This window comes from Tupaia chinensis, unplaced genomic scaffold, assembly GCF_000334495.1.
Source record: "Tupaia chinensis unplaced genomic scaffold, TupChi_1.0 Scaffold000341_1, whole genome shotgun sequence".
In the NCBI taxonomy this organism is placed as follows: domain Eukaryota; kingdom Metazoa; phylum Chordata; class Mammalia; order Scandentia; family Tupaiidae; genus Tupaia; species Tupaia belangeri.
The window spans coordinates 1,096,656-1,102,237 of NW_006159835.1; the positions used below are offsets into that span (position 1 = coordinate 1,096,656).

General features: G+C 39.8%; 1 protein-coding gene across 4 annotated transcripts in view; it reads right to left on the reverse strand.

Moving 5' to 3' along the window:
* Positions 1–5,582, reverse strand: part of UGP2 (UDP-glucose pyrophosphorylase 2) — a 74,031-nt gene that overhangs the window by 26,988 nt on the left and 41,461 nt on the right. The gene's annotated exons all lie outside the window — the stretch shown is intronic.

Here is a 5,582-nt window from a genome sequence, read left to right on the forward strand (position 1 = left end):
TTCCTCTCCTACTCCCCTACAGAGCTGTGCTCCAAGAACACAGAGAGTTGGGTTCTCTAAGGTGCCACATCATCTCTGCTTGGAGGACTCTGTGATTTTTGCCCTCAGGCAACTTCATAAACTACCTTCTCTTCGTTTTCCCTATCTCAGCTCAGACTGGTGATTTATAGGCATTATGACCTATCAGGCATCTTTATCAGAAGTTGAAAAGGCCTTTTTTTCAGAAAAGTTCAGCACCACCACCCCCTTAAAACAAAACAAAACAAAACAAAACAAAACAAAACAAAACAAAACAAAAAAACACCTTTCGGGACCAGCAGTTGGTATAATGACTATGTCACTGGACTCCTATGTGGTTGACCACGGTTCGGGTCCCAGACCTGGTGGCTTAAACTCATGTTGGGTGCATGTGCGTGCATAACCAAGATCCTGAGAAGAGAATGGAAGAGAAGGGATTGCGGCCATCCCTCCTGGGGCAGGGGGGGTGGTGTTGATTTCTCACTTTCTGTCTCTCTCTCTTTTTTTGGTGAGCACCACACACACCCTATAGCAAAAACCTCTCAAAAACAAACAAACAAACAAAAAAACACCTTTTTGCACACAATTTATTTCACTGCATTGAAATTTCATTCACAGAATTTAAAAGTAATCACTGTAAGAGATGTTTAATTCTCAGTGAAAATTAATGTGCAAATGAAGCAAAAATTAAATTTAACTTGCTCCAAAAGCTAAATTTCAATGAGAAGGCTTTTGTTTGGCTTGAATAAGAAGTTGATGCCAGGACCAGCCCTATAGCAGAGTGGTTAAGGGAGCTAGACCCCATGTAGCCAACCATGGTCCAAGTTCTGGCCTCAGCAGCTTGAAACACAAGGCAAAAGTATTTGTGCATGCATACCCAAAATCCTGACAGGAAGGAGTGCTAGGAAAAGGACTACGACACGATTATGCATCACTGGGGGTGTTTCTCTGTTTCTCACTGGTGGGCACGCATACCCTCTGGAAGTTAAAAGAAAGAGAGAGTAAGTTGATGCCATGATGTGGTTAGAGGTGATAACATGTATACATCTTTAACTGCCATTCCATTCTGACTTCTTTTTGATGGTCACAAGTGTTTAAAAAAAAAAAAAAAGTATTCTCTCAAAAGAAAACTCTCACAGCTTGCTCTGTCAGTTGAATGCAGGTTTGTGCTAAGAATATCAGAATTTGCCACGTCTCTGAGAGGTGAATGAATTTCCTGTCTTCAAAAGTCATCTTTATAGAAGTCTGCCTCATTCATGCAGGAGTGCGCCATCTTTGATGCAAGGTTCACAGATGAAGAAGAGGATGAATTATAGTAATATGTGACGCTCACTCTCTTCCTCCACTTCAAAACCAGGAGTGCTGGCTAGCATCCACGCACTGTTGGTACACAGAATACCAAGCTGTCTCTTCCAGCACAAGTTCTGCTTGGCTTACAAATATTACCATTCGAAGATCATTTTCAGAAAAGGTTCCTAAATAATAATTCTTCTTTGAGGGTACCAGCATACAATACAAACTGTAGCCAGCTGTACTGAGAAATGTCTGAAATTGCAAGGATACATTACAGGGAGATGATGGAGCTGCTGCTTCTTCCATGACCTGATTCAATAAACCGCATCAATCCCAGTATGAATGGTATCATCAGACAAACCAAAAAACCTGCTCTAAAACTGAAAGAAGCAGTACAGCACAGTAGCAGGGGAAGAATACAGGCTTTAATGCCAGGCTACCTGGCTTTAAATTTGTCTACACCGTTTACTATGGCAAATTATTTAATCACTCTGAGCCTTTTCCATTTACTTCATCATTTGCTAAGAGCATAAATGAGACAGACAGTGCATGCAATGTGCTTAGTAGAGTGCCTGACCCACAGTAAGCCTGCACGTTGGCTGGTGTTACTACATCATTAACTCAGGGATTCCTTCACTTGACCCCATACCTGACGTTTAACGTTTCTGAAACAAGGTTGCATCACACAACCAAAGGAGTCTTATGACTGGCTGCATTATTTTTCTTTATTAATGATACATAAAAGGTTCAATTTATAAACAATGCTCAAATTTGATAAAATGTGGTATTGAGTTTCTCTCTCTGCTCCAAGTCATAAATCCTTATTTCTCCAGGCATGGTCTTCACCCAAAGTCTCTCTCCAGTCATGTGTAGCTTAAGTATATTAAGACAGGATCAAAAACAAAAACAAAAACAAAACAAACTATAGTCTACAGGATAATTAGGCTAGCCACATTTTTTCTTCAAGTTTTACTAAAACACAACTATACTCATTAGTTTATAGTTTATGCTTCCATGGCTGAGTTATAACAGAGATTGTATGGCTTATAAAGCCTTATGTAATATCTGGCTGTTTACAGAAAAGGTTTATTAGCCCTGGTTTAAAAAACAATCTTCTGAGAAAAAATTCAAATTTTTATAGTATATCTGCCTTCCCTTTTTTTTTTTTTTTTTTTTTTGAGTGGTTTTTGCCTTTCCAAACATGACTGCTTCTCCTAAGATGGCTCCATAGTGTCTAAAACTTTTCTAGATGGCTGGAGAGAACAGGATTTCCCTAAGGCTCTGTGGTGGCTTCATGCTTCCATTGGCAAGAACACTGCCATGTATCCATCCCCTGGGCTTTAGTGTCTTCTCCCATTTGTCCAGAAAAGCATGATGAAGGAAATGGAACTGGTAACAGAAATCAGGTAATGTTCAAAACAATGACCACAACAAAACCCTAAGAATAAAAAAATATTTTGTACATTTACTTAAGTTATCTAGAGTAGACAAATTCATGGGAGATGGAAAGCAGAATGGTGGGTCCAGGAACTGAGGAAAGAGGAAGTAGTGGGACATGAGTTATTTTAAAGAGTGTAAAGTTTTAGTTTTGTAAGATGGAAATGTTCTGAAGATTGGTTGTACGACAATTTGAATATACTTAACACTAGTGAAATGTACACTTAGAAATGGCTAAAATAGTATATTTTATGTCTTATATATATTTTACAATAAAAAAAGTCTTTTGTGTATGTGCAGACACACATGTATGCCCTCTCAAGACCAAAGACTGCATAGCAAAAAATATCATGTCCTTTAGAAGCCATTTGTGATCCTCACCTTTACAAATGAATCTGGTGCCACTTACACTTCTGGCTTCAGCTCCTATGGTAGCAATTACTAACCTGTCTACAGGTTGCATGAAAACATTCTCTATCTACTACCTGGCTATAACCCCCAGTAACTGCCATGCTACACTCCACCACATTCATCGTCTTTAAGGGGTTAGTGAGCTCCTTGGAAACATTCGAATATCTGTTATATACATAAATGAATAGAACAAATAGAGCTGTTAATAAATTACATTTATTTTCTGGAAATTATTTATTGACCTATGCTATGGTTTAGATATGACTTATCTCCTATGAAATGCATATTGAAATTTGATTCTCAGTATGACAGTGTTCGGAGGTGTGGTCTTTGAGAGATGATTTGGTCTCCTGGGAGTTAGATCTCAAGAGAGTGAGTTACCTTTGGGACCAGCAGTTGCGTAATGGCTATGTCACTGGACTCCCATGTAGTCTATCACGGTTCAAGTCCTGGACCCAGTGGCTTAAACCTATGCCGGGCGCATGTGCATGCATGCCCAAGATCCCAAGTGGAGAATGGAGGAGTAGGGATTTTGGTGTGGCCATGCCCCCTAGGGGGTGATTTCTTGCTTTCTGTCTCTGTCTTTCTAGCAAGCGCATGCTCTCTATAGCAAAACAAAACAAAAAACAAAACAAAACAAACAAACAAAAACTTCTCAAAAGAAAAGAGAGAGTGAGGAGTTATTTTCATAATGGATGGTTACAAAACAAGCCTGGCACCTCCCGTCTCCTGCACATGTGTGCACCCATGCACACCTGCCATGTGATGCCATCTGTCCTGTTAGGTATGACACAGCATGAGGCCCTTGCAAGATGCAGCCACCAATCTTGAACTTCCTAGTTCCTAGAGTTATGAGTTGATAGAAACCTTTTTTCTTTATAAATTACCCAATCTCATGTATTCTATTATGGCAACAGAAAATGGACTAAAGCAGCCTACTTTTGATAAATTATTTCCTGTCCTCCTCCTTCCTTCCACCCCCTACTGGGCACATGGGCTCACTGCAGACAGACAGAGGTAAAGTGAGAAATCACCCACTGTGGGGATGGTCATGTTGCCTTCTCCTTTATCCACCTGGGATTTTGAGCATGCACTCAGATGTGCCTCAGTGTGATTTTCAAGCTGCTGGGTCTGAGACTCGAACCAGTCATGTGGGAATCCAGCCTTACCACCATACCACCTGCTGGCTCCTCTTGTCCTACTTTTAATTCTAAGTTTAACGGGTTGGACAGTGGTACAGAGATAATGTGACTCTCTGAGAGGCTGAACCATCTGGATTTGTGTCTAGAGACCTCCCTGAGTATGCCAGGTACGCATGTGCCCATGACCAGGATAGGCCGAGGGTGGAGGTGGATAATGGCATCAAGATCCTGTTGAGGGCACTATCTCTCTCTCTTTGTCTATCTCTCTCACTTGTGGAAGTAAGAAATAAGTTAATAAATTCTAAGTTTAAAACAAAAGTAATAAGATTGATGATTAGAAATTGGATTATACTATTTTGACTCAAGAAATAAAGTATTAGATTGCCACATTTATAGACAAGTTTGAGGAAAAAACCTACATGTAAGATTTTGCTTAGCCTAAGAGATAATTTTTATGCATCATTAGTATAGTAATTATCTCTCTGTAGCAAATAAGCCACTAGACTGAATAATCACATAATAAATATTACAAGCCTGGAAAAGTCCATTTCCTAAGAAAGTTCTTTTGTCTTCCTCTACTTAAAAATTATAAGAATGCAAAGGAAACTATCAAATCAAGTACATATATTTTGATTTTGATTTTGTCAGCTCTTTATAGTTTTGGTCTTTTTTTATTTTTTTAGTTGCTAGAAGGCATGTGCATTGACTAGAGACAGAGAAGCAGAAACAGAGAGAGAGAGAGAGAAAGGAGGGAGGGAGAGGAAGTACACAGTCTCCACAACCCCTTCTCCTCATTTCTCCATGCGATGGGATTTGGGGCATGTACATACATATGTCTATTATGTTTTCAAGCTGTCAGGATCAGGGTCAGGGCCAGGACTCAAACCGCAATTAGACTACCAACTTCCCTTAACCACTAGGCTATGGGGCCAGCCCTCCAGTTATTAATATTAATTTCCAAACGTTCAGAGTTTTGCTTTGTTGTTTTGGTTTGGTTTAATATGCTAGAAGGTGCATGTGCTTGCTGGAGAGAGACGGAGGGGAAGGGAGAATGAGAAATCATGACCTATGGAGGATGGTCATGCTACAATCCCTTTACCATTTCTCCTTTTGGGATTTTGGCCACATACACATATGCCCAATGTATTTTTCAAGCCATGAAGTACGAGACTCAAACTTCACAGTCAGCCATGTGGGATCCACCCACTTCAAACACAGCACCACCACTTGGCCCAAGAGGGTTTTTTTTTTTTTTAATTAGTATAAATTATTCTATAGTAA